Source organism: Oryzias latipes, chromosome 23 (assembly GCF_053564925.1).
Source record: "Oryzias latipes strain Hd-rR chromosome 23, Olatipes_Hd-rR_3.1".
In the NCBI taxonomy this organism is placed as follows: domain Eukaryota; kingdom Metazoa; phylum Chordata; class Actinopteri; order Beloniformes; family Adrianichthyidae; genus Oryzias; species Oryzias latipes.
In genome coordinates this window covers 3,134,349-3,162,164 of record NC_136259.1, presented here as the reverse complement: position 1 = coordinate 3,162,164, position 27,816 = coordinate 3,134,349, and the positions used below count along the sequence as shown (strand labels likewise).

The following is a 27,816-nucleotide window of genomic DNA, read 5'->3' as shown; positions in this document are numbered from 1 at the left end:
GAAGATAAAGATGCATTGTTCTCTTAAATTACTAAATGGATAGTGCATGTGCAGTCACATGTTTCTGTTTGGTCAAAAATCTTTCTGCGTTCTTAAATTTGTTGCTTGTTGGTCTAGGGGTATGATTTTCACTTAGGGGGCAAGAGGTCCAGGGTTGAAATCCTGGACGAGCCCCTGCAAGACTGTCCGCAGATTGTTTACCACATCTAAACAAAAAGATGGTCTTCAGTTGTCTATTTGGATATAAGTAACTGTACGTGACAATTACACTAACTATCCTCATATCAAGGCACACCTGTAAAACTGTTCCCTAATTAGATTTCATCCCAAAACTGGGGATAAATGGGCATTAGCAGCCAAAGACCACACTTTGTGAACAAAGAACAGGTGATTCCTTTAGAATCCCGAAATCAAACAATGGAATTTTAATAGAGATTTTTCTGATCCTATCAGTCTGGATTTCTGCTATGACAATCGCATGGGATAGTCTGAATTTAGCTTTGATTTGACAAAAGTATGCTTCTTTCCTGTCCTGTGTCAATGATTTCGTCCTGAGTGTGTGTTATTGGGGATAATCTTTCCTAAACCTCCCACTCCTTTTCAGGGTCAAGTGGTTACTGGAGTCTATCCCAGCCAGCTTTGGTGACAGGTAGAGTACACAATGAATGAAGTCAATATAAGGATGATGAAGATAAAGATGCATTGTTCTCTTAAATTACTAAATGGATAGTGCATGTGCAATCACATTTCTTTTTTTAAAATCAGATATCCATCCGCGTTCATAAATCCAATAACATGTGGCTCGTTGGTCTAGGGGTATGATTCTCGCTTTGGGTGCGAGAGGTCCCAGGTTCAAATCCCAGACGAGCCCCTTCAAGACAGATTATGGGTAATTGTCCACATCTGAACAAAAGGACAAGATGATCCATTATTTCTTTGTATCTATGTAACAGCAGTCTAACAAACTTTTCACGCATGTACCACCAATGTATAACTTTTATATATCGTATACGGTGCCCATGTCACGTTAAAATTACGTAATTGATGCACAAATCACTAATGAATTGCAGCTAAAAAGAGCAGTTATCATGCTCGGTTCATGTTCTACGTTGGTCTTCTCTGGTTTTAACATGGATTATTCGGGATACATCTTTGAAAATTTCCTGTCTAGACCACAACTTTTCACCCTTTTTCCACTTATATTCACGTATGACTAAATTTCATCTGTGCAACATGTACTTAGTGTCTGCATAACATGACCCTTAAACAAAAGACTATGAACATGCTAGGTGAGTTTAAAATCCTCCTTCTCTGTTCACAGGTCATGTTCAGGATACTATTACGGGAAGGTCTACATAACCGGTTGGCACTTTATGGACTTCCCCATGCCTCAGGTTGGAGACTTTGAGTTGGTGGTGTGCGGCCGATACGAAGGAGGGGATGGCCCAATCAGGAAGATTCAGATTAAGGGTAAGGCCCAGCGTCAATGCGGCGCCTTAAAATACTTTGGATTCCAGTCCGATGTGAACTGCTCCTCCTTCTGCAGGTACAGCATCCACGCTGACGCCCGCTCTCAGCCTGGTGTCGTTGGCGCTGCTGGCGCTGTGCACCGTGGGATTGGAAATGTAGCCCGGCCCAATGTGGGTAGCAGAACCAGTCATAGATTGAAATCCTGTTGGATTGGCTCATCACGAGTTTAGCCACTTATTAACCCCTCCCACATTATACCTCTGTAGTACATTGTTCTAATGTAACTATACACAGAAAATGGTTCATTTACAGACACATAGAGCTCTAAATGTATCAGGATTTGTCCTGGGAAAGTGAATTAAAAGATCGATTCTTGATTAACAGGATTTAGAAGCCTTTTCTTCCACATTTTCTTTTTGGTTTTTAAGGTGCTGCTTCATTAAACAGAATTTCACCAACATCTTTATTTTCTTTTAATTTTTTTATTGCTTCAAATCAAAAGCCATTTTTGTACTAAAAAAAAAGATAATGTACAAGAAAAAAAAAATAAAGAAATGAGAACTAACAACTACCCAAATTTCAACAAAAAAAAAATGTGTTGTTATTGACAAACCTTATGAATTTCAAGACCATCAATATATTTTTATTCACTTCGTCGCATCTCTGGTCTGATCCCACTCCCACCTGTTAGAAGTGGTTTGTCACGTTGTTGAGTAGTTCGTCCCACTCTCTTCGCTAATCCAACACTTAAATAATCAGGCCCCGCGTCTCAATATCCCACGTAAGGTTTCCTACGACGCATGTGGACAAAATAATGGGAACGGCTTCTTGGGGGTCGTGGTTGCTGAAAACACGTGAGAGGGCATCGGGTTTGATGTTCCTACTACCCGGCCTATAGGTGATGGTGAATGCGAACCGGTCAAAAAAAAGGCCCCAACGGGCCTTTGTGGGGGTAAGGCATCCGCCTTAATTTTACTGAACGCCGACTTGAAGTCATGATAACAGGAGGGTACCTTGGCGAGGTTGATCTCTTCCGGAACCGGATCTGGACTGGGGGGCACCGAGGGAATGGCGGAGCAGACACAATTAGCCATACAGTGGGTGCTCCAGTTGGTGATATCGTAGTTAGCCCAGTCGAACTGTGGATTGTGATTACGTAACCAGAAGAACCCTAAGATAACAGGAGACTGGAGAGTTTGGGTGATGTAAAATTGCAAAAATTCATGATGGTTACCAGAGGAGATGAGTTGGATCGGCTTGGTACGGTGAGTGATGCGAGTGAGCAGTTGTCCGCCTAACCCAGCCGCTTTGACCGGATGGTCCAGAGGTTCGACGGGAAGGCTGAGCTTGGAAACCAAATGAGAGTCAATAAAAATTTGTTCTGCTCCAGAATCAATGAGAGCCTGACATTCATGAGTTTGGGGCTGGTGGCATAGCTTGACAGGAACATAGAGGAAATTATTTTCCTGAGTAACAGATGGAGGACCCTCCCGCGGCCTGTCTTCTAGCGGGGGGCTCTTGAGTTTAAACAGAGTGAACACTGATGAACGTGATGGCCAGATTGGCCACAATAAAAGCAGGTACCTTCCTCCTTATGTCGACGACGTTCCTCTGGGTTGAGCTTGGAGTGGCCGATCTGCATCGGTTCCTCAGAGGTTTGATTGATGTTTTCACGGGAGCTAGGAAGAGATGGTTCTGACCTGGTGAGTTGAGGAACATGGTTAATGGAGGTCCTCTTTTCCTGACGTGAACGTTCCATTTGTCGTTCCCGGAGCCGTATGTCCGACCGGAGAGCGGCGGGGACGAGCTCTTCGAATGTCTTAGCTCCAGGCTATGAACATAAGTGGTCTTAAGTGGACTGATAGAACACGCCTTTGAGAGCGACGTCTGGCCAGCCAGCCTCCACCGCCAGGATGCGGAAATCAATTAAATGTTCGCTTACAGACCGGCTGCGTTGTCTTAGTCAAAAAAAGGCGGCGAGTAGCCTCCTTAGCTTTGTAGGGTTGGTCGAAGACCAGACGAAACTCCCCGATGAAACGTTCAAAAGGCACTTGAAAAATAGGGTTAGCAGATAAGTAAGCCTGGGCCCATTGAAGAGCTTTACCTCGGAGGCAGTTTACGACAAGAGTAATCTTGCAGTGGTCAGCGTGGTAATACCACGGGGCCTGCTGAAAGATTAATTGGCATTGTAAAGAAAACCTCCACATGATTCAACGTCACCTTGAAATGGTTCGGGTTGTAGGCTTAAGTTTTCCTGAGTCCAGGTGGTGGTGGGTTGATTGGAACCCCCAGCAGGGGGAGATGATGAGCTAGATGTTGCCGTGGCTGATTGTTGACCTGTTAGCTCAACTAAGGCTTGAGAAATGCCGCCAAACGTCAGAATAAATCTTACTGGACTGAAGCCATCTGGTTGAGGGTCTCGGCTTGATGACAGAGCGCAAGTCCTTGCTGCGTAACGGCGAAGAGGAGTCCTTCCGGGTCAGCTGGGTCTGGGTGAGGGCCAGTTCGTTCTGTCATGATCGTCAAAGACGTGGCAGACACAGATGCTGGAAACCAGAAGTAACTCAGAGCCAGAAATACTAAGAAAATGTTTTAATTCACCCAGGGGGTAAAGTACAGAGGAATATGGAGAGCTTGGAAGAAGATCCTCCGGAGGGAGCAGCAATCGTCCTGGAGGCCGAAGGTAGTGAGTTCTGCGTGGGCCGCTGAGGACAGCGGAGCTTGAGGGGGAAAGGCGCGAGGACGCGTCTGGGCGTGGAACCAGAGGAGACGAGGCGTGGGCGCCGAGGACGGCGGAACCAACTCGAGGCGAGGCGTGGACGTCGAGGATGACGGAACCAACTTGAGGTGAGGCGTGGACGCCGATGACGGCAAAACCAACTTGAGGCGAGGCGTGGACGTCGAGGACGACGGAACCAACCGAGGACAGCGGAACCCATTTGAGATGTGGAGTGGAGCTCTGGATGAGGAGGAACCAGCTTGACCCTTGGAAATGAACCTGAAGGTAAGTAGAAGGCGTGGTGAGTAGGACGCAAACAGGAATAATAAATTTGACTAAAAGGCCAGACTTAAGCACCGGAGAGAGTTTAACGAACTGGTGTTGAATTCTGGTGAGCCGCTCCCTTAAGAAGGTCTGGCAGATGATGAGGTGATGATGGGCGGCTGGTTCCAATCAGTAGAGCAGGAGCTGTGAGGGGGGAGGTGATCTGACAGAGGCACCACGATTCAGGTGTAACTGCAAATAGTGATTAATCCTTAATCCACTTAAATTCCGATTAATTTGATTTAAATCTTTAATTATTTGACTACCTGTTGCAGTGGCTCCGGTTCGTTAGGACTTTCCTTGCCTTTTTGTCTTTAGTCGTTAACTAGTCTTGTTCTTTTTTTGGGTCTTTTTTGTTTTTCTTTTGGACACTTCAGACACCACCACAGTCAACAACATGGATTTTATTTGCTCCAGGCTTCTGTGATTACTTTTTCTGCTACTCTGGTTACTCCTCGTAGCTGAGTGTAACCCGCACAGTGGCAAGTCTTTTGTTTACACCCGCGATTGGCTGTTTGCTCTGAGCAGGCCCGTTCTGCCGCTGGTGTTCAGATACGACATCCCAGGAGAAATTTTAAAGAGACGGCGGGGACGCCGGGCCGGAGCTCGGGTCAAAGCAGAGAAGTGGAAACATTAGCCCGCTGTTCCGGTGATCATCACGGGGAATGTACGCTCTCTTGCTAACAAGACGGATGAGCTGGAAGGGACATAAACAACAGAGGTAGTACCGGGAGAGCAGTTTACTGTGTTTCACTGAGACGTGGCTCCATCCGCATCCCTCGGACCATTGTGTCGTTTTACCCGGCTTTGTGACCGAGCAGGCGGACAGAGACGCCACTGCATCCGGTAAGAAGAAAGGAGGGGGAATAATACTGTACGTACTGTACGTGAACGAGCGATGATGCAATCCAACACATGTTTGTATCAAGGAGCGAATTTGTTGCCCGAACGTTGAACTCTTGCCGTTGGGATTGCAGCCTTACTATTTGCCCCGGGAGTTTACATCCGCCATCGTGGTTTCTGTTTACATTCCACCCTCAGCTGATGCTGACGCCGCTGCTGACGTCATCAGGACCAGTACACCATTTCCTGGCTACAGGAACATCAACCAAATGCATTTATAGTTATCACCGGGGACTTTAACCATGTCAACTTGGACGGGACTCTTACTGAATTTACACAGTATGTGGATGGCCCCACCCGTGAAAACAAAATCCTGGATCTGCTGTATGCTAATGCCCCAGGTGGGTCTCTGTCTGCATCAACAGCACGACTGACTGTATCACCGAATACATAAAATTCTGTGAGAACACCATCATGCCCTCGAGGACTGTCTGCTGTTACCCCAACAATAAGTCGTGTATTACAAGTGACCTGAAGACCCTTTGGAATGAAAAGAAGAGGGCCTTCAGGTTGGGAGACAAGGGGTGGCTGAAGAGGGTGCGGCACCGGCTGAGAGACAAGTTGAGGGAATGCAAGAACTCCTACAAGGGAAAGCTGGAGGCAAAACTCCAGAAAAACAACATGAGAGGGGTGTGGACTGGGATGATGAAGATTACCGGATGTGGGGGGAGAAGCAGATTGTGTGAGGGCACAGAGAAAGAGCTAATGACCTGAACATCTTTTTCAATAGATTCGGCTCTCCTACCCAGGTCTACCCCACCCCTCCCCCAACATCTTCACAATCCCCCACCCCTCATTGTGCAACCCCCCTCTTCCTCATCTTCCTGTTGCCCACCTGACCAGACTGAAACCATCCCCCACCGTGTTCCAACCCCCCCCCCCCCCCCCCCCCCCCAGTGACTGTGACAACCTGCCAGGTGGGGAGACAGCTGGAAAAAATTAACCAACGAAAGGCTCCTGGCCCGGACGGCATCAGTGGTGCAGGACTTCAGCCAGGATACTGGAGTCCTGCACTGCCCAGCTATCCACGGTTTTCCAGTGCCTCTTTACCTGAGCCTCAGTCTGATGAGGGTGTCGGCCACCTGGAAAACCGCATGTCTGTTGCCTGTTCCCAAGAAGACTGAACCGTCTTCTTGCCCTCATGTCCCATGCAGCTAAAGTGCTGGAAAAGATTTTGTTGGCCCACCTGAGACCTCTGGTGAAACCATCTCTGGATCCACTTCAGTTTGCCTACCAGCCACGCCTAGGGGTGCAGGATGCTGTTATTTACCTGCAGTGTACTCATTTTCACCTGGATGGAGGGGGAGACACTAGCCGCGGTTACATGGGCAAAATATCTTGATCGGATCAATGGTCGGATTAAAATTCAACCGTGCACATGGGCACAGAAAACCTTTTTCCGATTAGAAGAAACGTTCACATGGTTACACTTTCGGTTGGAATAAATCATTTGGGCATGCGCAGTAGTGTTGAAAATACCAAAAAAGGAAATGAGTCCCACAGTAAAAAAAACCTTGCTCTCATATAGATTTATGCTGCAGCTCGGTAATGTACGAGACGATCTTTAAAACGTGCTTTTATTAATGTTATGAATATTATTGTCATGATACGAACACGAGACGGACCCAGATGCTGTAACCCAGAAGGAGGAGACAGGTAAGTGGTTGGGAGAGTAAATGAGATTTATTTTGTGGAGCCAAGAGGTCCTGAGGATTAGAGTAGCTGGAGGCTTTGGCGAGGCCGAGGCCAAGGCGAGGCCGGAGGTCCAGTTGAGGTTCTGTGGGGAACCAGAGTTGGATCGACTGTCGTGGCTGGAGATCTTGATGAGTGGCGTGGCGGGAGTTCTTGAGGAGCGGCGTGGCTGAGGATCTTGAAGGGATGAAGGCTTCCGAGTAATCAGGAGGACAGCTGCTGCTCGAGGTGGTGTCAGACTCAGGTGACTCTCGTGGCATGAGATTCCTGAGGCACAACAAAGACAAGTTTAGCAAGAGATGTGAGACAAGGGGGCCAGATGTAGCGCTCAGTGAGACTAGGCACTAGAGGGCTGCATTGGGATTGGGTCCCACCGGGTCCCGCGGGACCCAACCCAAATCTCGCGGGATTGGGCGGTTTCAATTGTGCTGCGGGCGGGAGCGGGCGGCAGAAAAAAAAACCCGCGGGATCAGTGCTGCCATGAATATCTCGTGAATATATATTAGCAGACTACGTTAGGCTGAGCGGCTGTTGGATTCTTATGTACTGAAGCTCCGTGAAGGCACCAGGTAGAGACGCCCAATGGCCTCTGTCATCTAACCTGTTGTTGGGGGTGTGCAGCGCCCCACCCCGCCTCTTAGTGTGTTCTTTAAAGCCTGATACCGCGGTCCCGTGTAGGCGGAGCTACCAGCTAGAGGTTCTGGTCTGATCGCTGCATGGAGCGATGTGTGCAAAAATGCATGATAGACACCAAGAATGTGGAGAGATCAGGTTTATAATTTTGAAGAGTTCTACTTGGTAATCATGTTTCCATGTTTGGGTTTATAAAATCATCCCAGCGAAAGTCTGCTTCAACTCCCGCAGTGAAAGCTGCGTCTGAATCTGACGCCCGTGTTTCCATCTCTCTGACAGAGTTTGAAGCCAAAGCCCCTCCTCCGCCTCTTTACCTGCTTTTCCTCTCTACCTGTTCATATACTCTGTAGCTGACAGTTGTTTTTCCCCGCGCTCCCAGTGTATTCTACAGAGAGAGCGCAAAATACGGTCATCATAGGTTAACACGATAGTCAGGGTAGATAGCGCAGCACACGGATGAAAGAGCTGTCAATCTATCCGGCAACACTGCGCGGATAAGGATGGAGCAGGTTACCTGGCAGGGACATGATGTCAGTGGATGAAGCAGAAAAGAACCTCAAGCGAGGTTCATCGTGAGTCACGCATGGTTCTCAGATCTGCGAATCAGCAAAACTGGAAAAGGCTGAAGCTAAAAGTATTTTTCTGTCAGGAAAAAATTAATTCATAGATTTTCAGCTCTGTTGAACCATTAATGTTTTTTTCCTCCATAAATTCAAATGACTTTGACCTGCATCTTTACCGGCTGGTTCAGCGCGCTTCAGGCCGTCTGTCTGCGCGCGGACACACGCACACTTTTAACCGAACATAATTTGTAAAAATATATTTAATAATTAAGTTGCAAATTTCAAAAAAGAGGAATGCATGAAAATATGAGGCTGGAGGAGGGACACGAATCTCTTAATTAAACTTTAATATCATCAAAACAAAATACGTGTTTTTTTCCTGCGGGACGGGAGACGATACAAAATCAATGCATCTCTATTACTGTGCGGGACTTAATTCTATGAGTTTTGCGGGTGCGGGCGGGAGTGGACATACATATTGCGGGAGCGGGCGGGAGTGTAACGCATACGTTGCGGGAGCGGGCGGGATTGGTCAGAAATTCAGCGGGCGCGGGCGGGAGCGGGATGAAGAAAATAGTCCCGCGCAGGGCTCTACTAGGCACCATCAGGGTTAACGAACTGGCGAAGAATGCTGCAGCTGGGTCTCCTTAAGAAGCACAGGTGGCTGATGAGGTGAGTAGTCACAGCTGGTGAGTCGGGAGCAGAGCAGAGCTGGGAGGGGGAGGATAACTCACAGAGGCACCATGACAATTATGAAGCGCCTGTTTGCTCATCATTTTATTTTTAATCCGTGTGGTCAGTGCTTTTTTGTGGAAGAACGGAGCTCCCAGGAGAAGGCTAACACGCGCTAACAATACTAGCTTTGTTTGATGAACAAAAAATCCATGTGGGATGTGCTGCAATCTGCATCTTGGCTGCACGTAAATATGTGGGAATAACATCAGCCTTCATTTTGTCAGGACACGACTGAAAACACAAATCCACGTGATTGTTTGAACAGTTTCTAAGGACTGAGCGACATTCTGCTTTGAAAAGCTCACTCACCACCCCAAAGGCGCTGTGTGAGCTGGAAGTCCGAGCTCTGCTCGGACACACGGTTCTCCTGCGTTCGGCAGCCACTAACCCAGAGCGGCGGGACGGATCGCAGGCTGAATTCTTCCACACATAACAAAACAACAAAATGCACATGTAACAAAGCATCCTCCCTTCCCCTCAAACACAAAGTTAAAAAATCGGCTGCTCTGCTCAAAGACACAGTTCGCTCGGTCCATCGGCACCCAAGCCAGGACCGTGCAGGGTCCAGACATCACTGGGCACGAAGCGCTCCTCTCCGGCACCCCCCTCGTGAGGGGTGTAAGAGAGGGGAGAGGCCAAGAGCCAGCGGGGCGAGAGCGGAGCGGCGCTTAGCACCGGGCGTCCGCAGAGTCGGTCCTGTTTGAGCTCCAAAGCTTTCTCTGGAGCAAAACACCGTCTATGCTTGACGCAAACCAGAGCAGTAGTGACACACAATCGGAATGAACCGTTTACATGCACAACGATCGGATCAACAATCAGCGTAACCCACCTTTCCCGACTGGAAAGAAATTTTGATCCGATTGAGTCTGATCGAGGCAGAATATTCCGAACGGCGTGTTTACATGACACATTTTTCTTCCGATCAGGCATTCTTTCCGATTACTTTTGCCCATGTAAACGCAGCTACTGTGAGGGTCACATTCTTTGATTTCTCCATTGAGTTTAACACCATCCAGCCCTGGTTAATGGGTAAGAAGCTGCGGCTGATGGGTGTGGATAGGGCCTTGGTCTCCTGGATCATTGACTACTTGTCGGAGTGGCCGCAGTTTGTCCGAATGGGCAGTATCTTGTCTGACATGGTGACGAGCAGTGTGGGGGCCCAACAGGGCACTGTGGTTTCTCCCTTCCTGTTAACTTTGTATACCAGTGACTTCCAGTATAACTCTGAGTCATGCCATCTTCAGAAATTCTCTGAAGACTCTGCGGTTGTTGGCTGCATTACTGGTGGACGGGAGGAGGAGTACAGGGAAATTCGTGAGGTGGGCTGGCGCAAACCACCTGCTGCTCAATGTGTAAAAGACCAGAGAGATGGTGGTGGACTTCAGGAAGAAACCACCAGCTTCCCGGCCTCTCCGCATCTTGGGCAGAGATGTGACAGAGGTAGAGGGGAACAAGTACTTGGGAGTAACCATCGACAACAGACTGAGCTGGAAGAGCAACAACAACACTGCTGTGCATAAGAAGGCCAGCAGCAGACTCTACTTCCTGAGGAGACTAAGGTCCTTCAACATGTGCAGCAGGATGCTCGAGATTGTCTACCAGTCTGTTGAGGTCAGCACTCTGTTCTTCTCGGGGATCTGATGGGGGAGCAGCATATTTGTCAGGGACACTAATAGACTGAACAAACTGATCAGAAGAGTTGGTTCTGTAATCGGATGTAAAATGGACACGTTTGAAGCTGTGATGGAGAGGACTTTAAATAAACTCACATCCATGATGGATAATCCGGACCATCCTCTACTTGACAGTCAGCGGACCACCTTCTCCAATAGGCTAAAGTAGCTTTGCTGTCACACCAACCGCTACAGGAGATCATTCCTACCTCACTCCATTGGACTCTATAACTTGTCATCCATTTGCAATAAAATAAAACCATTTAAGGTCTGCCTGTTTATCACCAGAGCTGTCAAGCAATACAACTGTTTTTCAATAATGTTTCTTTCTGATTGATTGTTCTTTTCTCTCTTGTCACCCATTTTTGTATGTTTGTATCTTGAGCCTCACTCTGACACTGCAAAACCCCAATTTCCCAAGCAGGGATCAATAAAGTATCTTTATCTTATCTTTATCTTTACAAGGATGTTGAAGATAAAGATTCATTGTTCACTTAAATCGACAAATGGATAGTGATTGTGCAATCATGATTCCGTTTGGACAGAAATCCTTACCTGTTTATTGTTTTGTGGTTCGTTGGTCTTGGGGTATTACTCTCACTTTGGGTGCGAAAGGTCCCAGGTTCAAATCCTGGATGATAACTGTCAAGACAGTTTATGGAAAATTTACCACGTCTGAACAAAAGGACAAAGTGTTCCATTATTGCTTTCTATCTAAGTAACAGTACATGGCAATAACAATAACTGACCTTGATACCAGGCACTTGACTTGATTTGACAAAAGTATGCTTCTATTTTGCCTTGAAAAAACGATTTTGTCTAGAGTTTGTGTTGCAGGAGATAATTTTTCCAAAACCTCCCACTACTTTTTGGGGTCAAGTGGTTTCTGTTTGGTCTAAAACCTTACTAAATGTATAGTGCATGCGCAATCACGTTTCTTTTTTTAAAATCAGATATCCATCCGCATTCATAAATCCAATAACATGTGGCTCGTTGGTCTAGGGGTATGATTCTTACTTTGGGTGCGAGAGGTCCCAAGTTCAAATCCCGGATGAGCCCCTTCAAGACAGAATATGGGTAATTGTCCATATCTGAACAAAAGGACAAGGTGCTCCATTATTTCTTTGTATCTAAGTAACAGCACATTGCAATTACCATAACAGACCAGAATACCAGGCAATTAGAGATATTATCACAAAAATCAAGCTAAATGTGTGTTAGCGGCCAAAGACCACACCCAATGCCAATCTAGTGAACAAAGAACAAGTAATTCCATTGTATTTCAAAATTCAATCAATGTATTTCTAATAGAGACTTGTCTGATATAATGCATCTGGATTTCTTCTAGGACAATTGGATGGGACAGTCAGAATTGAGCTTTGATTTGACAAAAGTATGCTTCTATTTTGCCTTGAAAAAATGATTTTGTCTAGAGTTTGTGTTGCAGGGGATAATTTTTCCAAAACCTCCCACTACTTTTCTGGGTCAAGTGGTTACTGAAGTTTATCCCAGCCAGCTTTGGTGACAGGTAGAGTACACAATGAATGGAGTCAATATGATGAAGATAAAAATGTAGTGTTCTCGTAAATCACTAAATGGATAGTGCATGTGCAGTCACATGTTTCTGTTTGGTCAAAAATCTTTCTGCGTTCTTAAATTTGTTGCTTGTTGGTCTAGGGGTATGATACTCGCTTAGGGTGCAAGAGGTCCCGGGTTGAAATCCTGGACGAGCCCCTGCAAGACTGTCCGTAGATTGTTTACCACATCTAAACAAAAAGATGGTCTTCAGTTGTGTATTTGGATATAAGTAACTGTACATGACAATTACACTAACCAGCCTCATAACAAGACACACCTGTAAAACTGTTCACTAATTAGATTTCATCCCAAAACTGGGGATAAATGGGCATTAGCAGCCAAAGACCACACTTTGTGAACAAAGAACAAGTAATTCCATTAGAAGGCCGAAATCAAACAATGGAATTTTAATAGAGATTTTTCTGATCCTATCAGTCTGGATTTCTGCTATGACAATCGCATGGGATAGTCCGAATTTAGCTTTGATTTGACAAAAGTATGCTTCTTTCCTGTCCTGTGTCAATGATTTCGTCCTGAGTGTGTGTTATTGGGGATAATCTTTCCTAAACCTCCCACTCCTTTTCAGGGTCAAGTGGTTACTGGAGTCTATCCCAGCCAGCTTTGGTGACAGGTAGAGTACACAATGAATGAAGTCAATATAAGGATGATGAAGATAAAGATGCATTGTTCTCTTAAATTACTAAATGGATAGTGCATGTGCAATCACATTTCTTTTTTTAAAATCAGATATCCATCCGCGTTCATAAATCCATTAACATGTGGCTCGTTGGTCTAGGGGTATGATTCTCGCTTTGGGTGCGAGAGGTCCCGGGTTCAAATCCCGGACGAGCCCCTTCAAGACAGATTATGGGTAATTGTCCACATCTGAACAAAAGGACAAGATGATCCATTATTTCTTTGTATCTATGTAACAGCACATGGCAATTACCATAACTGACCACAATACCAGGCACACCTGTGAAACTACTCTGTAATGAGATATTATCACAAAAATCAAGCTAAATGTGTGTTAGCGGCCAAAGACCACACTCAATGCCAATCTAGTGAACATAGAACAAGTAATTCCATTGTATTTCAAAATTCAATCAATGTATTTTTAATAGAGACTTGTCTGATATAATGCATCTGGATTTCTTCTATGACAATTGGATGGGACAGTCAGAATTGAGCTTTGATTTGACAAAAGTATGCTTCTATTTTGCCTTGAAAAAATGATTTTGTCTAGAGATTTTATTGCAGGGGATATTTTTTCCAAAACCTCCCACTCCTTTTCAGGGTCAAGTGGTTACTGGAGTCTATCCCAGCCAGCTTTGGTGACAGGTAGAGTACACAATGAATGAAGTCAATTTAAGGATGATGAAGATAAAGATGCATTGTTCTCTTAAATTACTAAATGGATAGTGCATGTGCAGTCACATGTTTCTGTTTGGTCAAAAATCTTTCTGCGTTCTTAAATTTGTTGCTTGTTGGTCTAGGGGTATGATACTCGCTTAGGGTGCAAGAGGTCCCGGGTTGAAATCCTGGACGAGCCCCTGCAAGACTGTCCGTAGATTGTTTACCACATCTAAACAAAAAGATGGTCTTCAGTTGTGTATTTGGATATAAGTAACTGTACATGACAATTACACTAACCAGCCTCATAACAAGACACACCTGTAAAACTGTTCACTAATTAGATTTCATCCCAAAACTGGGGATAAATGGGCATTAGCAGCCAAAGACCACACTTTGTGAACAAAGAACAAGTAATTCCATTAGAATGCCGAAATCAAACAATGGAATTTTAATAGAGATTTTTCTGATCCTATCAGTCTGGATTTCTGCTATGACAATCGCATGGGATAGTCCGAATTTAGCTTTGATTTGACAAAAGTATGCTTCTTTCCTGTCCTGTGTCAATGATTTCGTCCTGAGTGTGTGTTATTGGGGATAATCTTTCCTAAACCTCCCACTCCTTTTCAGGGTCAAGTGGTTACTGGAGTCTATCCCAGCCAGCTTTGGTGACAGGTAGAGTACACAATGAATGAAGTCAATATAAGGATGATGAAGATAAAGATGCATTGTTCTCTTAAATTACTAAATGGATAGTGCATGTGCAATCACATTTCTTTTTTTAAAATCAGATATCCATCTGCGTTCATAAATCCAATAACATGTGGCTCGTTGGTCTAGGGGTATGATTCTCGCTTTGGGTGCGAGAGGTCCCGGGTTCAAATCCCGGACGAGCCCCTTCAAGACAGATTATGGGTAATATGTCCACATCTGAACAAAAGGACAAGATGATCCATTATTTCTTTGTATCTATGTAACAATTACCATAACTGACCACAATACCAGGCACACCTGTGAAACTACTCTCTAATGAGATATTATCACAAAAATCAAGCTAAATGTGTGTTAGCGGCCAAAGACCACGCCCAATGCCAATCTAGTGAACAAAGAACAAGTAATTCCATTGTATTTCAAAATTCAATCAATGTATTTTTAATAGAGACTTGTCTGATATAATGCATCTGGATTTCTTCTATGACAATTGGATGGGACAGTCAGAATTGAGCTTTGATTTGACAAAAGTATGCTTCTATTTTGCCTTGAAAAAATGATTTTGTCTAGAGATTGTATTGCAGGGGATATTTTTTCCAAAACCTCCCACTCCTTTTCAGGGTCAAGTGGTTACTGGAGTCTATCCCAGCCAGCTTTGGTGACAGGTAGAGTACACAATGAATGAAGTCAATTTAAGGATGATGAAGATAAAGATGCATTGTTCTCTTAAATTACTAAATGGATAGTGCATGTGCAGTCACATGTTTCTGTTTGGTCAAAAATCTTTCTGCGTTCTTAAATTTGTTGCTTGTTGGTCTAGGGGTATGATACTCACTTAGGGTGCAAGAGGTCCCGGGTTGAAATCCTGGACGAGCCCCTGCAAGACTGTCCGCAGATTGTTTACCACATCTAAACAAAAAGATGGTCTTCAGTTGTCTATTTGGATATAAGTAACTGTACGTGACAATTACACTAACTATCCTCATATCAAGGCACACCTGTAAAACTGTTCCCTAATTAGATTTCATCCCAAAACTGGGGATAAATGGGCATTAGCAGCCAAAGACCACACTTTGTAAACAAAGAACAGGTGATTCCTTTAGAATCCCGAAATCAAACAATGGAATTTTAATAGAGATTTTTCTGATCCTATCAGTCTGGATTTCTGCTATGACAATCGCATGGGATAGTCTGAATTTAGCTTTGATTTGACAAAAGTATGCTTCTTTCCTGTCCTGTGTCAATGATTTCGTCCTGAGTGTGTGTTATTGGGGATAATCTTTCCTAAACCTCCCACTCCTTTTCAGGGTCAAGTGGTTACTGGAGTCTATCCCAGCCAGCTTTGGTGACAGGTAGAGTACACAATGAATGAAGTCAATATAAGGATGATGAAGATAAAGATGCATTGTTCTCTTAAATTACTAAATGGATAGTGCATGTGCAATCACATTTCTTTTTTTAAAATCAGATATCCATCCGCGTTCATAAATCCATTAACATGTGGCTCGTTGGTCTAGGGGTATGATTCTCGCTTTGGGTGCGAGAGGTCCCGGGTTCAAATCCCGGACGAGCCCCTTCAAGACAGATTATGGGTAATTGTCCACATCTGAACAAAAGGACAAGATGATCCATTATTTCTTTGTATCTATGTAACAGCACATGGCAATTACCATAACTGACCACAATACCAGGCACACCTGTGAAACTACTCTGTAATGAGATATTATCACAAAAATCAAGCTAAATGTGTGTTAGCGGCCAAAGACCACACTCAATGCCAATCTAGTGAACATAGAACAAGTAATTCCATTGTATTTCAAAATTCAATCAATGTATTTTTAATAGAGACTTGTCTGATATAATGCATCTGGATTTCTTCTATGACAATTGGATGGGACAGTCAGAATTGAGCTTTGATTTGACAAAAGTATGCTTCTATTTTGCCTTGAAAAAATGATTTTGTCTAGAGATTTTATTGCAGGGGATATTTTTTCCAAAACCTCCCACTCCTTTTCAGGGTCAAGTGGTTACTGGAGTCTATCCCAGCCAGCTTTGGTGACAGGTAGAGTACACAATGAATGAAGTCAATTTAAGGATGATGAAGATAAAGATGCATTGTTCTCTTAAATTACTAAATGGATAGTGCATGTGCAGTCACATGTTTCTGTTTGGTCAAAAATCTTTCTGCGTTCTTAAATTTGTTGCTTGTTGGTCTAGGGGTATGATTTTCACTTAGGGGGCAAGAGGTCCCGGGTTGGAATCCTGGACGAGCCCCTGCAAGACTGTCCGCAGATTGTTTACCACATCTAAACAAAAAGATGGTCTTCAGTTGTGTATTTGGATATAAGTAACTGTACGTGACAATTACACTAACTATCCTCATATCAAGGCACACCTGTAAAACTGTTCCCTAATTAGATTTCATCCCAAAACTGGGGATAAATGGGCATTAGCAGCCAAAGACCACACTTTGTGAACAAAGAACAGGTGATTCCTTTAGAATCCCGAAATCAAACAATGGAATTTTAATAGAGATTTTTCTGATCCTATCAGTCTGGATTTCTGCTATGACAATCGCATGGGATAGTCTGAATTTAGCTTTGATTTGACAAAAGTATGCTTCTTTCCTGTCCTGTGTCAATGATTTCGTCCTGAGTGTGTGTTATTGGGGATAATCTTTCCTAAACCTCCCACTCCTTTTCAGGGTCAAGTGGTTACTGGAGTCTATCCCAGCCAGCTTTGGTGACAGGTAGAATACACAATGAATGAAGTCAATATAAGGATGATGAAGATAAAGATGCATTGTTCTCTTAAATTACTAAATGGATAGTGCATGTGCAATCACATTTCTTTTTTTAAAATCAGATATCCATCCGCGTTCATAAATCCAATAACATGTGGCTCGTTGGTCTAGGGGTATGATTCTCGCTTTGGGTGCGAGAGGTCCCAGGTTCAAATCCCAGACGAGCCCCTTCAAGACAGATTATGGGTAATTGTCCACATCTGAACAAAAGGACAAGATGATCCATTATTTCTTTGTATCTATGTAACAGCACATGGCAATTACCATAACTGACCACAGTACCAGGCACACCTGTGAAACTACTCGCTAATGAGATATTATCACAAAAATCAAGCTAAATGTGTGTTAGCGGCCAAAGACCACACTCAATGCCAATCTAGTGAACATAGAACAAGTAATTCCATTGTATTTCAAAATTCAATCAATGTATTTTTAATAGAGACTTGTCTGATATAATGCATCTGGATTTCTTCTATGACAATTGGATGGGACAGTCAGAATTGAGCTTTGATTTGACAAAAGTATGCTTCTATTTTGCCTTGAAAAAATGATTTTGTCTAGAGATTGTATTGCAGGGGATATTTTTTCCAAAACCTCCCACTCCTTTTCAGGGTCAAGTGGTTACTGGAGTCTATCCAAGCCAGCTTTGGTGACAGGTAGAGTACACAATGAATGAAGTCAATTTAAGGATGATGAAGATAAAGATGCATTGTTCTCTTAAATTACTAAATGGATAGTGCATGTGCAGTCACATGTTTCTGTTTGGTCAAAAATCTTTCTGCGTTCTTAAATTTGTTGCTTGTTGGTCTAGGGGTATGATACTCACTTAGGGGGCAAGAGGTCCAGGGTTGAAATCCTGGACGAGCCCCTGCAAGACTGTCCGCAGATTGTTTACCACATCTAAACAAAAAGATGGTCTTCAGTTGTCTATTTGGATATAAGTAACTGTACGTGACAATTACACTAACTATCCTCATATCAAGGCACACCTGTAAAACTGTTCCCTAATTAGATTTCATCCCAAAACTGGGGATAAATGGGCATTAGCAGCCAAAGACCACACTTTGTGAACAAAGAACAGGTGATTCCTTTAGAATCCCGAAATCAAACAATGGAATTTTAATAGAGATTTTTCTGATCCTATCAGTCTGGATTTCTGCTATGACAATCGCATGGGATAGTCTGAATTTAGCTTTGATTTGACAAAAGTATGCTTCTTTCCTGTCCTGTGTCAATGATTTCGTCCTGAGTGTGTGTTATTGGGGATAATCTTTCCTAAACCTCCCACTCCTTTTCAGGGTCAAGTGGTTACTGGAGTCTATCCCAGCCAGCTTTGGTGACAGGTAGAGTACACAATGAATGAAGTCAATATAAGGATGATGAAGATAAAGATGCATTGTTCTCTTAAATTACTAAATGGATAGTGCATGTGCAATCACATTTCTTTTTTTAAAATCAGATATCCATCCGCGTTCATAAATCCAATAACATGTGGCTCGTTGGTCTAGGGGTATGATTCTCGCTTTGGGTGCGAGAGGTCCCAGGTTCAAATCCCAGACGAGCCCCTTCAAGACAGATTATGGGTAATTGTCCACATCTGAACAAAAGGACAAGATGATCCATTATTTCTTTGTATCTATGTAACAATTACCATAACTGACCACAATACCAGGCACACCTGTGAAACTACTCTCTAATGAGATATTATCACAAAAATCAAGCCAAATGTGTGTTAGCGGCCAAAGACCACGCCCAATGCCAATCTAGTGAACAAAGAACAAGTAATTCCATTGTATTTCAAAATTCAATCAATGTATTTTTAATAGAGACTTGTCTGATATAATGCATCTGGATTTCTTCTATGACAATTGGATGGGACAGTCAGAATTGAGCTTTGATTTGACAAAAGTATGCTTCTATTTTGCCTTGAAAAAATGATTTTGTCTAGAGATTGTATTGCAGGGGATATTTTTTCCAAAACCTCCCACTCCTTTTCAGGGTCAAGTGGTTACTGGAGTCTATCCCAGCCAGCTTTGGTGACAGGTAGAGTACACAATGAATGAAGTCAATTTAAGGATGATGAAGATAAAGATGCATTGTTCTCTTAAATTACTAAATGGATAGTGCATGTGCAGTCACATGTTTCTGTTTGGTCAAAAATCTTTCTGCGTTCTTAAATTTGTTGCTTGTTGGTCTAGGGGTATGATACTCGCTTAGGGGGCAAGAGGTCCCGGGTTGAAATCCTGGACGAGCCCCTGCAAGACTGTCCGCAGATTGTTTACCACATCTAAACAAAAAGATGGTCTTCAGTTGTCTATTTGGATATAAGTAACTGTACGTGACAATTACACTAACTATCCTCATATCAAGGCACACCTGTAAAACTGTTCCCTAATTAGATTTCATCCCAAAACTGGGGATAAATGGGCATTAGCAGCCAAAGACCACACTTTGTAAACAAAGAACAGGTGATTCCTTTAGAATCCCGAAATCAAACAATGGAATTTTAATAGAGATTTTTCTGATCCTATCAGTCTGGATTTCTGCTATGACAATCGCATGGGATAGTCTGAATTTAGCTTTGATTTGACAAAAGTATGCTTCTTTCCTGTCCTGTGTCAATGATTTCGTCCTGAGTGTGTGTTATTGGGGATAATCTTTCCTAAACCTCCCACTCCTTTTCAGGGTCAAGTGGTTACTGGAGTCTATCCCAGCCAGCTTTGGTGACAGGTAGAGTACACAATGAATGAAGTCAATATAAGGATGATGAAGATAAAGATGCATTGTTCTCTTAAATTACTAAATGGATAGTGCATGTGCAATCACATTTCTTTTTTTTTGATCAGATATCCATCCGCGTTCATAAATCCAATAACATGTGGCTCGTTGGTCTAGGGGTATGATTCTCGCTTTGGGTGCGAGAGGTCCCGGGTTCAAATCCCGGACGAGCCCCTTCAAGACAGATTATGGGTAATTTGTCCACATCTGAACAAAAGGACAAGATGATCCATTATTTCTTTGTATCTATGTAACAATTACCATAACTGACCACAATACCAGGCACACCTGTGAAACTACTCTCTAATGAGATATTATCACAAAAATCAAGCTAAATGTGTGTTAGTGGCCAAAGACCACGCCCAATGCCAATCTAGTGAACAAAGAACAAGTAATTCCATTGTATTTCAAAATTCAATCAATGTATTTTTAATAGAGACTTGTCTGATATAATGCATCTGGATTTCTTCTATGACAATTGGATGGGACAGTCAGAATTGAGCTTTGATTTGACAAAAGTATGCTTCTATTTTGCCTTGAAAAAATGATTTTGTCTAGAGATTTTATTGCAGGGGATATTTTTTCCAAAACCTCCCACTCCTTTTCAGGGTCAAGTGGTTACTGGAGTCTATCCCAGCCAGCTTTGGTGACAGGTAGAGTACACAATGAATGAAGTCAATTTAAGGATGATGAAGATAAAGATGCATTGTTCTCTTAAATTACTAAATGGATAGTGCATGTGCAGTCACATGTTTCTGTTTGGTCAAAAATCTTTCTGCGTTCTTAAATTTGTTGCTTGTTGGTCTAGGGGTATGATTTTCACTTAGGGGGCAAGAGGTCCCGGGTTGGAATCCTGGACGAGCCCCTGCAAGACTGTCCGCAGATTGTTTACCACATCTAAACAAAAAGATGGTCTTCAGTTGTGTATTTGGATATAAGTAACTGTACGTGACAATTACACTAACTATCCTCATATCAAGGCACACCTGTAAAACTGTTCCCTAATTAGATTTCATCCCAAAACTGGGGATAAATGGGCATTAGCAGCCAAAGACCACACTTTGTGAACAAAGAACAGGTGATTCCTTTAGAATCCCGAAATCAAACAATGGAATTTTAATAGAGATTTTTCTGATCCTATCAGTCTGGATTTCTGCTATGACAATCGCATGGGATAGTCCGAATTTAGCTTTGATTTGACAAAAGTATGCTTCTTTCCTGTCCTGTGTCAATGATTTCGTCCTGAGTGTGTGTTATTGGGGATAATCTTTCCTAAACCTCCCACTCCTTTTCAGGGTCAAGTGGTTACTGGAGTCTATCCCAGCCAGCTTTGGTGACAGGTAGAGTACACAATGAATGAAGTCAATATAAGGATGATGAAGATAAAGATGCATTGTTCTCTTAAATTACTAAATGGATAGTGCATGTGCAATCACATTTCTTTTTTTAAAATCAGATATCCATCCGCGTTCATAAATCCATTAACATGTGGCTCGTTGGTCTAGGGGTATGATTCTCGCTTTGGGTGCGAGAGGTCCCGGGTTCAAATCCCGGACGAGCCCCTTCAAGACAGATTATGGGTAATTGTCCACATCTGAACAAAAGGACAAGATGATCCATTATTTCTTTGTATCTATGTAACAGCACATGGCAATTACCATAACTGACCACAATACCAGGCACACCTGTGAAACTACTCTGTAATGAGATATTATCACAAAAATCAAGCTAAATGTGTGTTAGCGGCCAAAGACCACACTCAATGCCAATCTAGTGAACATAGAACAAGTAATTCCATTGTATTTCAAAATTCAATCAATGTATTTTTAATAGAGACTTGTCTGATATAATGCATCTGGATTTCTTCTATGACAATTGGATGGGACAGTCAGAATTGAGCTTTGATTTGACAAAAGTATGCTTCTATTTTGCCTTGAAAAAATGATTTTGTCTAGAGATTTTATTGCAGGGGATATTTTTTCCAAAACCTCCCACTCCTTTTCAGGGTCAAGTGGTTACTGGAGTCTATCCCAGCCAGCTTTGGTGACAGGTAGAGTACACAATGAATGAAGTCAATTTAAGGATGATGAAGATAAAGATGCATTGTTCTCTTAAATTACTAAATGGATAGTGCATGTGCAGTCACATGTTTCTGTTTGGTCAAAAATCTTTCTGCGTTCTTAAATTTGTTGCTTGTTGGTCTAGGGGTATGATTTTCACTTAGGGGGCAAGAGGTCCCGGGTTGGAATCCTGGACGAGCCCCTGCAAGACTGTCCGCAGATTGTTTACCACATCTAAACAAAAAGATGGTCTTCAGTTGTGTATTTGGATATAAGTAACTGTACGTGACAATTACACTAACTATCCTCATATCAAGGCACACCTGTAAAACTGTTCCCTAATTAGATTTCATCCCAAAACTGGGGATAAATGGGCATTAGCAGCCAAAGACCACACTTTGTGAACAAAGAACAGGTGATTCCTTTAGAATCCCGAAATCAAACAATGGAATTTTAATAGAGATTTTTCTGATCCTATCAGTCTGGATTTCTGCTATGACAATCGCATGGGATAGTCCGAATTTAGCTTTGATTTGACAAAAGTATGCTTCTTTCCTGTCCTGTGTCAATGATTTCGTCCTGAGTGTGTGTTATTGGGGATAATCTTTCCTAAACCTCCCACTCCTTTTCAGGGTCAAGTGGTTACTGGAGTCTATCCCAGCCAGCTTTGGTGACAGGTAGAGTACACAATGAATGAAGTCAATATAAGGATGATGAAGATAAAGATGCATTGTTCTCTTAAATTACTAAATGGATAGTGCATGTGCAATCACATTTCTTTTTTTAAAATCAGATATCCATCCGCGTTCATAAATCCAATAACATGTGGCTCGTTGGTCTAGGGGTATGATTCTCGCTTTGGGTGCGAGAGGTCCCAGGTTCAAATCCCAGACGAGCCCCTTCAAGACAGATTATGGGTAATTGTCCACATCTGAACAAAAGGACAAGATGATCCATTATTTCTTTGTATCTATGTAACAGCACATGGCAATTACCATAACTGACCACAGTACCAGGCACACCTGTGAAACTACTCGCTAATGAGATATTATCACAAAAATCAAGCTAAATGTGTGTTAGCGGCCAAAGACCACACTCAATGCCAATCTAGTGAACATAGAACAAGTAATTCCATTGTATTTCAAAATTCAATCAATGTATTTTTAATAGAGACTTGTCTGATATAATGCATCTGGATTTCTTCTATGACAATTGGATGGGACAGTCAGAATTGAGCTTTGATTTGACAAAAGTATGCTTCTATTTTGCCTTGAAAAAATGATTTTGTCTAGAGATTGTATTGCAGGGGATATTTTTTCCAAAACCTCCCACTCCTTTTCAGGGTCAAGTGGTTACTGGAGTCTATCCCAGCCAGCTTTGCTGACAGGTAGAGTACACAATGAATGAAGTCAATTTAAGGATGATGAAGATAAAGATGCATTGTTCTCTTAAATTACTAAATGGATAGTGCATGTGCAGTCACATGTTTCTGTTTGGTCAAAAATCTTTCTGCGTTCTTAAATTTGTTGCTTGTTGGTCTAGGGGTATGATTTTCACTTAGGGGGCAAGAGGTCCAGGGTTGAAATCCTGGACGAGCCCCTGCAAGACTGTCCGCAGATTGTTTACCACATCTAAACAAAAAGATGGTCTTCAGTTGTCTATTTGGATATAAGTAACTGTACGTGACAATTACACTAACTATCCTCATATCAAGGCACACCTGTAAAACTGTTCCCTAATTAGATTTCATCCCAAAACTGGGGATAAATGGGCATTAGCAGCCAAAGACCACACTTTGTGAACAAAGAACAGGTGATTCCTTTAGAATCCCGAAATCAAACAATGGAATTTTAATAGAGATTTTTCTGATCCTATCAGTCTGGATTTCTGCTATGACAATCGCATGGGATAGTCTGAATTTAGCTTTGATTTGACAAAAGTATGCTTCTTTCCTGTCCTGTGTCAATGATTTCGTCCTGAGTGTGTGTTATTGGGGATAATCTTTCCTAAACCTCCCACTCCTTTTCAGGGTCAAGTGGTTACTGGAGTCTATCCCAGCCAGCTTTGGTGACAGGTAGAGTACACAATGAATGAAGTCAATATAAGGATGATGAAGATAAAGATGCATTGTTCTCTTAAATTACTAAATGGATAGTGCATGTGCAATCACATTTCTTTTTTTAAAATCAGATATCCATCCGCGTTCATAAATCCAATAACATGTGGCTCGTTGGTCTAGGGGTATGATTCTCGCTTTGGGTGCGAGAGGTCCCAGGTTCAAATCCCAGACGAGCCCCTTCAAGACAGATTATGGGTAATTGTCCACATCTGAACAAAAGGACAAGATGATCCATTATTTCTTTGTATCTATGTAACAGCACATGGCAATTACCATAACTGACCACAGTACCAGGCACACCTGTGAAACTACTCGCTAATGAGATATTATCACAAAAATCAAGCTAAATGTGTGTTAGCGGCCAAAGACCACACTCAATGCCAATCTAGTGAACATAGAACAAGTAATTCCATTGTATTTCAAAATTCAATCAATGTATTTTTAATAGAGACTTGTCTGATATAATGCATCTGGATTTCTTCTATGACAATTGGATGGGACAGTCAGAATTGAGCTTTGATTTGACAAAAGTATGCTTCTATTTTGCCTTGAAAAAATGATTTTGTCTAGAGATTGTATTGCAGGGGATATTTTTTCCAAAACCTCCCACTCCTTTTCAGGGTCAAGTGGTTACTGGAGTCTATCCCAGCCAGCTTTGCTGACAGGTAGAGTACACAATGAATGAAGTCAATTTAAGGATGATGAAGATAAAGATGCATTGTTCTCTTAAATTACTAAATGGATAGTGCATGTGCAGTCACATGTTTCTGTTTGGTCAAAAATCTTTCTGCGTTCTTAAATTTGTTGCTTGTTGGTCTAGGGGTATGATACTCACTTAGGGGGCAAGAGGTCCAGGGTTGAAATCCTGGACGAGCCCCTGCAAGACTGTCCGCAGATTGTTTACCACATCTAAACAAAAAGATGGTCTTCAGTTGTCTATTTGGATATAAGTAACTGTACGTGACAATTACACTAACTATCCTCATATCAAGGCACACCTGTAAAACTGTTCCCTAATTAGATTTCATCCCAAAACTGGGGATAAATGGGCATTAGCAGCCAAAGACCACACTTTGTGAACAAAGAACAGGTGATTCCTTTAGAATCCCGAAATCAAACAATGGAATTTTAATAGAGATTTTTCTGATCCTATCAGTCTGGATTTCTGCTATGACAATCGCATGGGATAGTCTGAATTTAGCTTTGATTTGACAAAAGTATGCTTCTTTCCTGTCCTGTGTCAATGATTTCGTCCTGAGTGTGTGTTATTGGGGATAATCTTTCCTAAACCTCCCACTCCTTTTCAGGGTCAAGTGGTTACTGGAGTCTATCCCAGCCAGCTTTGGTGACAGGTAGAGTACACAATGAATGAAGTCAATATAAGGATGATGAAGATAAAGATGCATTGTTCTCTTAAATTACTAAATGGATAGTGCATGTGCAATCACATTTCTTTTTTTAAAATCAGATATCCATCCGCGTTCATAAATCCAATAACATGTGGCTCGTTGGTCTAGGGGTATGATTCTCGCTTTGGGTGCGAGAGGTCCCAGGTTCAAATCCCAGACGAGCCCCTTCAAGACAGATTATGGGTAATTGTCCACATCTGAACAAAAGGACAAGATGATCCATTATTTCTTTGTATCTATGTAACAATTACCATAACTGACCACAATACCAGGCACACCTGTGAAACTACTCTCTAATGAGATATTATCACAAAAATCAAGCCAAATGTGTGTTAGCGGCCAAAGACCACGCCCAATGCCAATCTAGTGAACAAAGAACAAGTAATTCCATTGTATTTCAAAATTCAATCAATGTATTTTTAATAGAGACTTGTCTGATATAATGCATCTGGATTTTTTCTATGACAATTGGATGGGACAGTCAGAATTGAGCTTTGATTTGACAAAAGTATGCTTCTATTTTGCCTTGAAAAAATGATTTTGTCTAGAGATTGTATTGCAGGGGATATTTTTTCCAAAACCTCCCACTCCTTTTCAGGGTCAAGTGGTTACTGGAGTCTATCCCAGCCAGCTTTGGTGACAGGTAGAGTACACAATGAATGAAGTCAATTTAAGGATGATGAAGATAAAGATGCATTGTTCTCTTAAATTACTAAATGGATAGTGCATGTGCAGTCACATGTTTCTGTTTGGTCAAAAATCTTTCTGCGTTCTTAAATTTGTTGCTTGTTGGTCTAGGGGTATGATACTCGCTTAGGGGGCAAGAGGTCCCGGGTTGAAATCCTGGACGAGCCCCTGCAAGACTGTCCGCAGATTGTTTACCACATCTAAACAAAAAGATGGTCTTCAGTTGTCTATTTGGATATAAGTAACTGTACGTGACAATTACACTAACTATCCTCATATCAAGGCACACCTGTAAAACTGTTCCCTAATTAGATTTCATCCCAAAACTGGGGATAAATGGGCATTAGCAGCCAAAGACCACACTTTGTAAACAAAGAACAGGTGATTCCTTTAGAATCCCGAAATCAAACAATGGAATTTTAATAGAGATTTTTCTGATCCTATCAGTCTGGATTTCTGCTATGACAATCGCATGGGATAGTCTGAATTTAGCTTTGATTTGACAAAAGTATGCTTCTTTCCTGTCCTGTGTCAATGATTTCGTCCTGAGTGTGTGTTATTGGGGATAATCTTTCCTAAACCTCCCACTCCTTTTCAGGGTCAAGTGGTTACTGGAGTCTATCCCAGCCAGCTTTGGTGACAGGTAGAGTACACAATGAATGAAGTCAATATAAGGATGATGAAGATAAAGATGCATTGTTCTCTTAAATTACTAAATGGATAGTGCATGTGCAATCACATTTCTTTTTTTTTGATCAGATATCCATCCGCGTTCATAAATCCAATAACATGTGGCTCGTTGGTCTAGGGGTATGATTCTCGCTTTGGGTGCGAGAGGTCCCGGGTTCAAATCCTGGACGAGCCCCTTCAAGACAGATTATGGGTAATTTGTCCACATCTGAACAAAAGGACAAGATGATCCATTATTTCTTTGTATCTATGTAACAATTACCATAACTGACCACAATACCAGGCACACCTGTGAAACTACTCTCTAATGAGATATTATCACAAAAATCAAGCTAAATGTGTGTTAGCGGCCAAAGACCACGCCCAATGCCAATCTAGTGAACAAAGAACAAGTAATTCCATTGTATTTCAAAATTCAATCAATGTATTTTTAATAGAGACTTGTCTGATATAATGCATCTGGATTTCTTCTATGACAATTGGATGGGACAGTCAGAATTGAGCTTTGATTTGACAAAAGTATGCTTCTATTTTGCCTTGAAAAAATGATTTTGTCTAGAGATTTTATTGCAGGGGATATTTTTTCCAAAACCTCCCACTCCTTTTCAGGGTCAAGTGGTTACTGGAGTCTATCCCAGCCAGCTTTGGTGACAGGTAGAGTACACAATGAATGAAGTCAATTTAAGGATGATGAAGATAAAGATGCATTGTTCTCTTAAATTACTAAATGGATAGTGCATGTGCAGTCACATGTTTCTGTTTGGTCAAAAATCTTTCTGCGTTCTTAAATTTGTTGCTTGTTGGTCTAGGGGTATGATTTTCACTTAGGGGGCAAGAGGTCCCGGGTTGGAATCCTGGACGAGCCCCTGCAAGACTGTCCGCAGATTGTTTACCACATCTAAACAAAAAGATGGTC

At 42.4% G+C, this 27,816-nt stretch overlaps 6 non-coding genes across 6 annotated transcripts; all 6 read left to right on the top strand.

Annotated features, from left to right (window-relative positions):
• Window positions 1–13,071: 13,071 nt before the first annotated feature.
• On the top strand, window positions 13,072–13,143 carry trnap-ugg (transfer RNA proline (anticodon UGG)). The gene has a single exon. It is a non-coding gene; the product is annotated as a tRNA-Pro (tRNA).
• Window positions 13,144–14,468: 1,325 nt separating this feature from the next.
• trnap-ugg (transfer RNA proline (anticodon UGG)) lies at window positions 14,469–14,540 on the top strand. The gene has a single exon. It is a non-coding gene; the product is annotated as a tRNA-Pro (tRNA).
• Window positions 14,541–15,856: 1,316 nt separating this feature from the next.
• trnap-ugg (transfer RNA proline (anticodon UGG)) lies at window positions 15,857–15,928 on the top strand. The gene has a single exon. It is a non-coding gene; the product is annotated as a tRNA-Pro (tRNA).
• A 4,109-nt stretch (window positions 15,929–20,037) lies between these two features.
• trnap-ugg (transfer RNA proline (anticodon UGG)) lies at window positions 20,038–20,109 on the top strand. Its single transcript has one exon. It is a non-coding gene; the product is annotated as a tRNA-Pro (tRNA).
• Window positions 20,110–21,425: 1,316 nt separating this feature from the next.
• Window positions 21,426–21,497, top strand: trnap-ugg (transfer RNA proline (anticodon UGG)). The gene has a single exon. It is a non-coding gene; the product is annotated as a tRNA-Pro (tRNA).
• A 5,506-nt stretch (window positions 21,498–27,003) lies between these two features.
• On the top strand, window positions 27,004–27,075 carry trnap-ugg (transfer RNA proline (anticodon UGG)). The gene has a single exon. It is a non-coding gene; the product is annotated as a tRNA-Pro (tRNA).
• The last annotated feature ends 741 nt before the right edge of the window (window positions 27,076–27,816 follow it).